Source organism: Myotis brandtii, unplaced genomic scaffold (assembly GCF_000412655.1).
Source record: "Myotis brandtii unplaced genomic scaffold, ASM41265v1 scaffold1350, whole genome shotgun sequence".
Taxonomy (NCBI): Eukaryota; Metazoa; Chordata; class Mammalia; order Chiroptera; family Vespertilionidae; genus Myotis; species Myotis brandtii.
In genome coordinates this window covers 7358-18215 of record NW_005354801.1, presented here as the reverse complement: position 1 = coordinate 18215, position 10858 = coordinate 7358, and the positions used below count along the sequence as shown (strand labels likewise).

The 10858-nt window shown below is 41.6% G+C and overlaps 1 long non-coding RNA gene across 1 annotated transcript in view; it reads left to right on the top strand.

Moving 5' to 3' along the window:
* The window catches only part of LOC106725088, a 32844-nt gene extending 24741 nt beyond the window's left edge, over positions 1-8103 (top strand). The window contains exons 3-4 of the long non-coding RNA XR_001360964.1: positions 7747-7824; positions 8029-8103. This is a non-coding gene — a long non-coding RNA (uncharacterized LOC106725088). The remainder of the gene's footprint in view (positions 1-7746; positions 7825-8028) is intronic.
* Positions 8104-10858: the final 2755 nt, after the last annotated feature.

Below are 10858 nucleotides of genomic sequence, written 5' to 3'. Positions count from 1 at the left end.
CTGCCCTCACTCCCCACCCACTGTCCTCATCCATAGGTGCACGATTTTTGTCCAGTCTCTTCCTGCATCTCCCATTTCCCTTTCCCCCCCAAGAATAGTCAGTCCATTCCCTTTCTATGTCCCTGATTCATTATAATCACCAGTTCATTCTGTACATCAGATTATTTATTCACTTGATTCTTAGATTCACTTGTTGATAGATGCATGTTTGTTGTTCACAATTTGTATCTTTACCTTTTTCTTCTTCCTCCTCTTAAAGGATACCTTTCAGCATTTCGTATAATACTGGTTTAGTGGTGATGAACTCCTTTAGCTTTTCCTTATCTGTGAAGCTCTTTATCTGACCTTCAATTCTGAATGATAGCTTTGCTGGATAAAGTAATCTTGGTTGTAGGTTCTTGGTATTCATCACTTTGAATATTTCTTGCCATTCCCTTCTGGCCTGCCAAGTTTCTGTTGAGAAATCAGCTGACAGTCGTATGGGTATTCCCTTGTAGGTAATTGAGTCTCTTTCTCTTGCTGCTTTTAAGATTCTCTCTTTGTCTTTTGCTCTTGGCATTTTAATTATGATGTGTCTTGGTGTGGTCCTCTTTGGATTCCTTTTGTTTGGGGTTCTCTGCGCTTCTTGGACCTGTAAGTCCATTTCTTTCACCAGGTGGGGGAAGTTTTCTGCCATTATTTCTTCAAATAGGTTTTCAATATCTTGCTGTCTCTCATCTTCTGGCACCCCAATTATTCTGATGTTTGTACGCTTGAAGCTGTCCCAGAGGCTCCTTACACTATCTTCGTATTTTCGGATTCTTTTTTCATTTTGCTTTTCCGGTTGGGTGTTTTTTGCTTCTTCGCATTTCAAATCTTTGGCTTGATTCTTGCGCTCCTCTGGTCTGCTATTGGGTGTCTGTATAATATTCTTTATTTCAGTCCGTGTATGCTTAATTTCTAGTTGGTTCTTTATCATAGCATCGAGGGTCTCATTAGTTTTCGTGACTCTCTCCTCAAGTTTATTGACAGCTTCTAGCACATTTTTGCAAGCCCTCAAAATTGCGATTTTTAGCTCTATATCCTCCATTTCTGTCATGTTTTTTTGTCTCCGCATTTTTTATGCTTTCTTGGTGCACCCCCTAGTGGTCTTTGTGCGCAGTCTTGTTCTAGTTGAGCCTTGATTGTTGTAGTTAATACTAGAGGGATTTGACCACCAGGCCGACTGGCTGTGTGAATCAGCTGTGTCTGCCGCGGAAAACTTCTGTCCTCTGGGGAGGTGCTAATCTAGCCTTTGCCTGAGGCGATCTGGCAAATGGCTCTGCGCAGGGCTTGGGCGGGGCGGGCTCAACAGGGCGGGCGGGCGGAGGGAGCGGTTATGGCCCCTCTCAGTCCCGTTCCCAGAGGCTCTGCTTCTCAGAACCCCCGGAACCGCTGCAAACCTCGGAGGGAAAGCTGCCTTCCAACTGATGCCAGACACTCCCGCTTCTCCCGTTTGGGTCCGAGTCCCCAGCGATTCGCCCGTATCTGGAGCTCAGAGTCTGAGACTCCCCCCTGACCGAAAACGACAACCGCGCTCTCAGCCACCAGCCCGCTTTGCGCGCGCACCTCCGCACCTGAGTTTTTTCCACACTGCGCCTCCTCTGAGCCTCGGTGTGCTGTTATTTTTCCTTCTAGTTGAAGAGTCTCTCCTCAGCCAGCCTTCCTGTGGTTCTGGGTGATGTCCGTTCCGTCTTTTAGTTGTATTTTTGAAGTGGTTGTTTGCGGCAGCAGTCTCCGGTGTTTACCTATGCCGCCATCTTGGTCTCTCCCCAGGTATGTGCCCTTGACTGGGAATCAAACTCGAGAAACTTTGGTGCGCAGGCCAACGCTCTAACCACTGTGAATACTAGCCAGGGCAATATTTTGAAAACTCTGTATATGATAGCTAATAGATTTCTTTAAAGGTTAATTTTGGCTTTAGAATGTACTCTATCTTTTCATCTCAGTGTATTAAAAGTGATAATATTTTGCTTTGAATAAAATTTGATATTCAAAGGTAATTTCAACAGGTATAAAACAATCAAAGTCAGTTTTCAGAAAAAGATTTTGTTTCTGTACTTACTAGAGGCCTGGTGCACAAAATTCATGCACTCGGCGCGGAGTGGGGCACCTCTCAGCCCAGCCTGCACCCTCTTGCAGTCCGGGAGCCCTCCGTCAGTTGGACATCCCTTAGCGCTGCCTCGGAGGCAGGAGAGGCTTCTGCCACCGCCGCTGTGCTCACCAACCATGAGCCCAGCTTCTGGGAGCGCACTGACCACCGGAGGGCAGCTCCTGCTTTGAGCGTCTGTCCCCTGGGGTCAGTGCACATTATAGTGACCGGTTGTTCCATCGTTCAGTCGATTTGCATATTAGCCTTTTATTATATAGGATAATCATAAGACAGTGCATCCCAATTTGTTCTAGTATTTGAGAGATAGCTAAATGTTTTCTGTCATCTATATATATAAAAGCCTAAGTGACCGAACGACCGGTTGACTAGTCGCTATGATGTGCACTGACCACCGGGGGCAGATGCTCAATGTAGAAGCTGCCCAATGATGGTCAGTGTGCTCCCACAGTGGGAGCACCGCTCAGCCAGAAGCCAGGCTCATGAGCGCAGCTGCAGCAGCGCGAGCTACTCCCGCCTCCGTAGCAGTGCTAGCGAGTGGCAGCAGCGGCAGGTGCAGCAGGGCCGGGATGAGCAGAGCAGCGCCTGGCCTGGCTCAGGCTCCTCCCCACCACCTGCCACTTCCTGCACTGCTACATTCCTCGGAGGATGTCGGACTGCCGATTTTGGCCAGATCCCAAGGGGTCCCGGATTGCAAGAGGGCACGGGCCAAGCTGAGGGACCCCACCAGTGCACGAATCTGTGCACCAGGCCTCTAGTTTATATTATAATGATTTTCTTTGAGGTTTGGATACTTTTTGTTTGATGTTAACATTCTTAGTTTTAGTAATGGCTAGCTATAATGGGAAAATAACTGGGTATAAATGCAGTTATTCTTTTTATCCTTTTCTTAGATTTTTCTCTACTAAAAGTAGGGGAACTGTTGCTTAAGGGGTATAGAGTTTCAGGGTTGGTAAATTTTGTTATTTTTTTTAAATGTGAGTTTCCTGTGATTTTTATATATTTTTTTTTATTTATTTCAGAGAGAAAGGGAGAGGGGGAGAGAGATAGAAACATCAATGATGAGAGAGAATCATGCCCCCTACTGGGGATCGAGCCCACAACCCAAGCATATGCACTTGACCAGAATCCAACCTGGGACCCTTCGGTCTGCAGGCTGATGCTCTATCCACTGAGCCAAACTGACTAGGGCTATATTCTCTATTTTTTACCACAATAAAAATAGAACAACAATAAAAGAGTAGACAGGACATTGGGATATGAAAAAGGGCAACATTTTTATAGTTTCTTCTTTGAATAAGATTATTTATCTTGTCTTATTTTTTGTTACTACAACCTTTGTACTAGTAAACCTCATAGTGTTAAAGGAATTACATTTGGAAAACATGGGCTTTGGGAAGTTTTCACTTTATTGATTAATTGTGATGACATCTTAATAGTGCCTTTCAGAGTTTTCTTAAGCCCTATCAGAGATAAAACTCTAATTGTTCTCCAAAAAGCCAGGGGAGAGAAAAGCCTGGTTATGGTATTGCATGTATTAAGCGACAATATAAGATGAAGACAATGCAAGTAGAAATAGTTCAGGAAAAATGTTTGCCTTTAAATAGGTATATTCTATGTAGTAGAAGACCTCTATTTTTGCAGATTTAACAAAATATTTTAATGTAATTAAAAATTTAATGTAAGATTAACTTAAATAAAATTAACAACAATAAAAATAACAAAATTGAGCATTTATTGAATACTCAGTATTTTCCAGGCACTTTTCTAAGTGCTTTACATGTGCATTGACTTTATAGAAAAGGTACTATTTTCATTCTCCTTTGCAGTTGAGGAAAATAAGACACAGAGAGGCTGAATAGGTCACACAGTGAGTAAAAGGCGGAGCCAAGATTAGATCCCAGGCAATTTGGCTTTAGATTTCATTAAGCACTCTTTATTACTTATAATACACTAGTGTCCCTGTGCATGAAATTCGTGCACTTGGGGCGGTGGTGGTGGGGAGGGGCCAGCCTGGCCTGTGCCCTGTCTTAATGAGGAAGCCCCGCGATCCATCGCCCCAAAGAGGTAGGCCCTGCCCACCCATCCGGGGCTCCTCAATGGATTGCCCCAAAGAGGTAGGCTGGAGCCAGGGGAGGCCTGCAGACCCCTGGTGCAGGCGCACAGAGGCCCCGCTATGGCCCTGCACCTGGACTGGGCCGGGCCGCAGCGGAGGCCTATGTACCTCCGAGCGCCTGCGGACTGCCAGGCCGACGTAGGGGGCAGGGACATGAGCCTCACATCCCTGGGCCTGCTGCTGGGGTCAGGGACACGAGCCTCAAGTCCCCGGGCTGGCGCAGGGGGCGGGGATGCGAGCCTCACGTCCCGGGCCCATTGCCGGGGGCGGGGATGCAAGCCTCACTTCCCGGGGCCTGTTGCTGGGGTCGGGGATGCGAGCCTCATATCTCCGGGCCAGCGCAGGGGGCGGGGATGCAGTCTGCTGATCAGTCGTTACGTGACGGTGTCCCATCCAAATTGCATATTATCCTATTATTAGATAGACTAGAGGCCTGACACATGAAATTCGTGCGTGGATACGGTCCCTAGGCCTGGCCTGTGATCAGGGCCATCTTCCCTGGCAGCTGGCCCCGCCCCCCACCGCCACCCACCCCATTGGCAATTGGAGCCTGCCAGCCAGGGAAAAGGACCAAGAGGTGGTCAGTGGCTGGTCGAGCAGTCATTCGGGTCGTTCTGCCATTAGGGTTAATTTGCATATTATCCTTTTATTATATAGGATTATATAGGATGGGTACTCAGTGTTGAACCAGACCATTACAGAGGGCATTACCTTGGAAAATCCATAATTTGCAAAAAGTATTAATATATGTTATATATAGTTACCATATAGAACTGTATATGTGCATGAATACTATACACACACAAGTACACACACACAGATTTAGATTCTGATCTTGGGTATATGAAAGAGCATGGAAAATTTAAAAATACTATTCATTTTGATTTATATTAGTAATTGTTTCCATATAATTCCTGGTACCAATAGCCATTCTGTGTGTTGAACTGTAATTTTGGGACCAAGAATATGAGCTCACCAGAGCTTTACAATTATATCTATGAGATAATGAGGAAATCAGTCCCATTGCCTTTGGTAAAATCAATTTCTTGAGTGTTTTCCTGACAAGAAGCAAGTTAATTATAATTTTCACCATATTTGAGGCCATCATTCTTTACTGTTTTTTGTGTGGTAAGAAAATGAATGAAGCCTGGCTGGTGTAGCTCAGCGGGTGAGCGTCGAGCCAGGAACCAAGAGGCCAATGGTTTGATTCCTGGTTAGGGCAGATGCCAGATTGTGGGCTGGATCCCCCGTGGGGGACATGCAAGAGGCAGCTGATTGATGATGATTCTCTTTCATCATTGATGTATCTATCTCTCCCTATCCCTCTAAAAAACAAAAAATCAATAAAATCTATTTTAAAAAAAGAAAATGAATGAAACCTGCAATCTTAACAAGTGTAAATGTACAGTTCAGTAGTGTTAAGTATAGTCACATTGTTGTGAAACAGATCTCCAGAACTTTCTCATCTTGCAAATCTAAAACTCTATCCCCATTAAACAACAACTTCCTTGTTACTCCTTCCTTCAGCCCCTGGAAGCCAACATTCTACCATCTGTCTCTATGAATTTGACTACTTTTAGATATCCTATATAATAAAAGACTAATATGCAAATAGTCCCCTTGACCTGGAATTCGACCAGAGGGCAAGGGCCGGCTGGCCATCTGCCCACAGCCTCTCCCCACCCCCTGGCTGGCTCAGCCTGATCAGACCCGATCAGGGCGGGCCGGCTGGACCCGACCTGTGCACGAATTTGTGCACCGGGCCTCTAGTTTCACATAAGAGGAATCATCAATATTTGTCTTTTTAGACTGGCTTATTTTACTTAATATAATATCAAGGTTCATCCATGTTGTAGCATGTGATAGGATTTCCTTCCTTTTTAAGGCTGAATAATCCATTATATGTACCTACTATACCACATTTTGTTTATTATGTTTTTTTATTTTACTTTTATTAATCCTCACCTGAGGATATTTTCCCCATTGCTTTTCAGAGAGAATGGAAGTGGGGAGGATAGGGAGAGAAACTCTGATGTGAGAGAGACACATGGATTGGTTGCCTTCTACACGTGCCCAGACTGGGTCAGGGGATAGAGCTTATAACCTAGGTACATGCCCTTGAACTGGAACACCAGCCAAGGTTATTATGACTTTTAAAAAATATATATTTATTACTATTTTTTAAGAGATTTCTAATTCATTTATTGAACAAACACTTGCCAGTTATTAGAACATAAACATTTCCTCTAATTTTTTTAAAACATATTTTATTGATTTTTTACAGAGAGGAAGGGAGAGAGATAGAGAGTTAGAAACATCGATGAGAGAGAAACACCGATCAGCTGCCTCCTGCACACTCCCCACTGGGGATGTGCCCGCAACCTAGGTACATGCCCTTGACCGGAATCGAACCTGGGACCCTTCAGTCCGCAGGCCAACACTCTATCCACTGAGCCAAACCGGTTAGGGCTAATTTTTTTTTTTTTACCAGGCATACCATAAGAAAGCTGCACGTAGAATGCTGGTCAAATGAACAGATATTAAGCATCTATTAGGTGCAAGATCATGGGCTATATGAGACACTCCTTATATCTTTTTTTTTTTTTCTTACCTTATATCTTTTTTGCCAATAGGAAAGGCTACAAGCACTTTTCACATTTCTTGTTGTTTCGAAGTTGACGCCCTTGGACTGACATGTCCTTCTGAATATTATTATCCTTCCCGGCTTTGGCTTTTTTTTTTTTTTTTTTTTTTTTTTTTTTTTTTTAATGTTAACATAGCATGTAAGTGCATTTGTTGCTTATGCTACTGGAGATGGCTGTTACTGTTTAATCCATGCTTGAACTAGTATTTTGGGGACCTATATCCTCCACAAACCATTATCAGTAACCCTGTGCTATCTTTTTTTCTTTATTATTGTTTAAAAGTATTACAAATAGTAGTACATATGTCTCCTTTTCCCCCCATTGACCTCCCCGCCGCCTTCCCCCCGCCTCCTCGCCAACGCTCATGCCCTCACCCTCCTAGTGTCTGTGTCCATTGGTTATGCTTATATGCATGCATACATGTGGTTGACCTCTTACCGCCCCACAACCCTCCCCTCCCTTCCCGCTGAAGTTTGACAGTCTGTTTGATGCTTCTTTGTCTCTGTATTTATTATTGTTCATCAGTTTGTGATGTTCATTATTTTGCATCTTTATTCAAGTGTTCACATTTATAATATTGTTTTCCTGTTTTCCACCTTAAAATGTTTGAAATATTCTTTAAACACTTCTTCCATGGAAGAAACAGAGTCCTTTGAGAATCCTGTCTTAATACACAGAAATCAAGATAGTTTTCCAACTTCTTGCTTGGTGTGTTAATGGATTTTCATTGTAGCTTTGTCATTAAAATAATTAATTGTATATAGGTTTGATTTCTCAGTAACAGAGTTGATAGCAAAATCTGTTATATTGTCAACTCACATTTTTTTTTTACCCCTTATTAACTGTTTTGAATGCAGGCCCACTGCATGTGAAATTTGCATATGTACTGTGACATCATAAACCCCATTGCAAGAGAACCTAGCTACGGATTGAAGGTAGTCTACTAGGTGTTAATCAAATACTGTGTTACAAATTGTGAGGTTTTCCCAGTTATAAATGTCATTATTAGGATTTTTGTTTTATTGCAAAGCCAACTAAGGCTGTCAATTGCATCATCTTAACTTATTTCTTCAGATTAACTATTGTCTGTAGTGGGGTTTTCTGTGGATGTGGTGGCATCAGCATAATCTATGTTTCAGGCATCCTATAGAAGAGGATTATTCAGGGGAGCTGGAAAGAAAGGTAAATTATGTCAACTGTGGGTTCTTTCTGCATAAAAAGAGGTATAAAATTATGAAATACAAAATATATCCATTTAATGTTTTTTGGTTTTTGAGAAGGTACACCTACCCGATTTTTGGAATGGGGTGAATATACTCATAGATCTTCCTATGGCTTTCTCCCTCTCTTCATTTAAGCTTTTTACGCACATGTTTCCTTTGATGAGAAGCTTTCCACATCAAGTATATTCTAAATAGCCTTTGTCATTCTCTGATTATTTACCTTGCTTTATTTTTCTTTTAAGAATTTAGTACCATTCCAAATTATATATTTGTCTCTTCATCTAAAGGGTGTCCCAAAATTCACGCAAGAAGTAATTTTGATAGAAAACACAGGTTTATAATAAAAATTGTAATTTTTTATTGATTCATAAAGTATACAGTATAGGGTTAAGTATGGAATAGCATATCGCATAAATGGCCGCCATGGCTTTGCTGGCACATACACACTCTTTTGTTGAAATTTTCCATGACTGTTTTGCATAAATGTGGCTGAATTTCGTTGATAGAGCGCTCAATTTCCTTCTTCAAGGCGTGGGTGGTCGTGGGCTTGTTGGCATAAACCTTAGACTTCAAAAAAACCCAAAGAAAAAAGTCCAACGGCGTTAAATCGCATGATCTGGGCGGCCAATTCTGATCACCAAAACGGGAAATTACACGACCAGGAAATGACTCATGCAGTAATTGAATTGTTTCTCAGGCTGTATGGCATGTGACACTGTCTTGTTGAAACCACATGTCGTCCACATCCATATCTTGCAATTTAGGCACAAAAAACTGGATTATCATGTCGCGATAGCGAGCACCATTAACTGTTATTGCCTGAGCAGCCGCATTTTCGAAGAAGAATGGTACGATGATTCCTCCAGCCCAAAATCCCCACCAAACAGTGACACGTTATGGATGCATTTGTTTCTCAACAATCACGCGTGGATTTTCTGAATCCCAAATGCGACAATTTTGTCGATTAACCAAGCCATCAAGATGAAAATGAGCCTCATCGCTGAAGATGATTTTGTTAGAAAAATCAGCATCCACTTGTTGTTGTTCCATAATCCATTTACGTATGTGCCAGCAAAGCTGTGGAGGCCATTTACCCGATATGCTATTCCATACATAACCCTATACTGTATACTTTATGAATCAATAAAAAATTTACAATTTTTAATTATAAACCTGTGTTTTCTATCAAAATTACTTCTTGCGTGAATTTTGGGACACTCTTTATTTTCTGTTTCCTCCTGATCTAGGAGAGAAGAGACTTTCGTTGTTTACTGCTATGTCCCCACTGTCTAGACTAGTCAACATGGCATGCTCCCTTGTTCCTGTGAGATTTTTGCTTACTAGAAACTCTTCAAATGAATATTTGATGTTTATAAGAAATTTTTTTAAAATTTTTTAATTGATTTTAGAGAGAGGGCGGAAGGCAGAGAGAGAGATTGATTTGCTGTTCTACCCACTTATTTATGCGTTCATTGGTTGATTCTGTATGTACCCTGACTGGAGATTGAACCTAAAACCTTGGCATATTGGGATGATGCTCTAAACAACTGAGCTACCTGGCCAGGGCTAAAAGAAAATTTTCTATTTCTACCTTTAGTATGCATATTTTAGTTTAAGTGAAGTAAAGCTTACATCTCTGTAACAGTAGTTGGTGTCTTTTAAGAAAGACTTAATTCCCTTCTCTTTCAAGGGCTTCTTTAGAATTCTATTTGTACATTATGAATTAAGTAACTATGTAATACTCTGTAGATTACACTTTGTCAATATTTCTCAGATCTTTATTTTCTGTCTGAGCTGTAACGCAAGCATGAGTCTCATAATTATCCTTGCCTATTAAACATTTCCACCTGGTTGCGCTGCCATTGCTTTCAACCTAGCCTTCCTAACTGAATCTGCCACCTTCCCCAAAACAAAAAGATGTTTTTTTATTTACCCATCTTTGCCTTTATGGCCACCATGCATGTTCTTCAGTCATTGCCTGTTCCTTCTATGCCATCTGTGTACCATACTTCAAGGGTGCCATATAATCAGTATAATAATAAAATAGTGCTAAGATGTTAAAGGTAGGGAGCCATGTGAATTTTTTAAAATTTTATGAATAATGGTGAAATTTAGCCTGTTAACTGTACCAACACAGTTATAGGCTTAATACTACTCACTTAATGCCAGTCACTTTTGGCAATGAGAATATAGAATGTCTGACAGGTTCTCTAGATCTAAAGGATTTTTGTTTTGTTTTTAAGGATACCGTACATCTGAATTGTTTATTTCAATAGGGTAGTGAAAGAGTTGTCTCATGAGGTTTTGCACTGCCCAGAGTTTGGACATAGAGAAGTTTCATTACAATTATAGAATTCATATAGCTCATCTCTAGAAGGCTAGGAATATAGTTTTATATTAGTGAGTACAGCTCCTATTCTGTAGCAGGTATTCTTTTTTTTTTTAAAATTAAATCTTTATTGTTCGGGTTATTACAGTTGTTCCTCTTTTTCCCCCCCATTGACCCCTCCACCTGGTTCCCACCCCCCCCTCCACTGTCCTCATCCATAGGTGTACGATTTTTGTCCAGTCTCTTCCCGCATCCCTACACTCCTCCCCCCTCCTGAGGATAGTCAGTCCACTCCCTTTCTATGCCCCTGATTCTATTATATTCACCAGTTTATTCTGTTTATCAGATTATTTATTCACTTGATTTTTAGATTCACTTGTTGATAGATGTGTATTTGTTGTTCATAATTTGTATCTT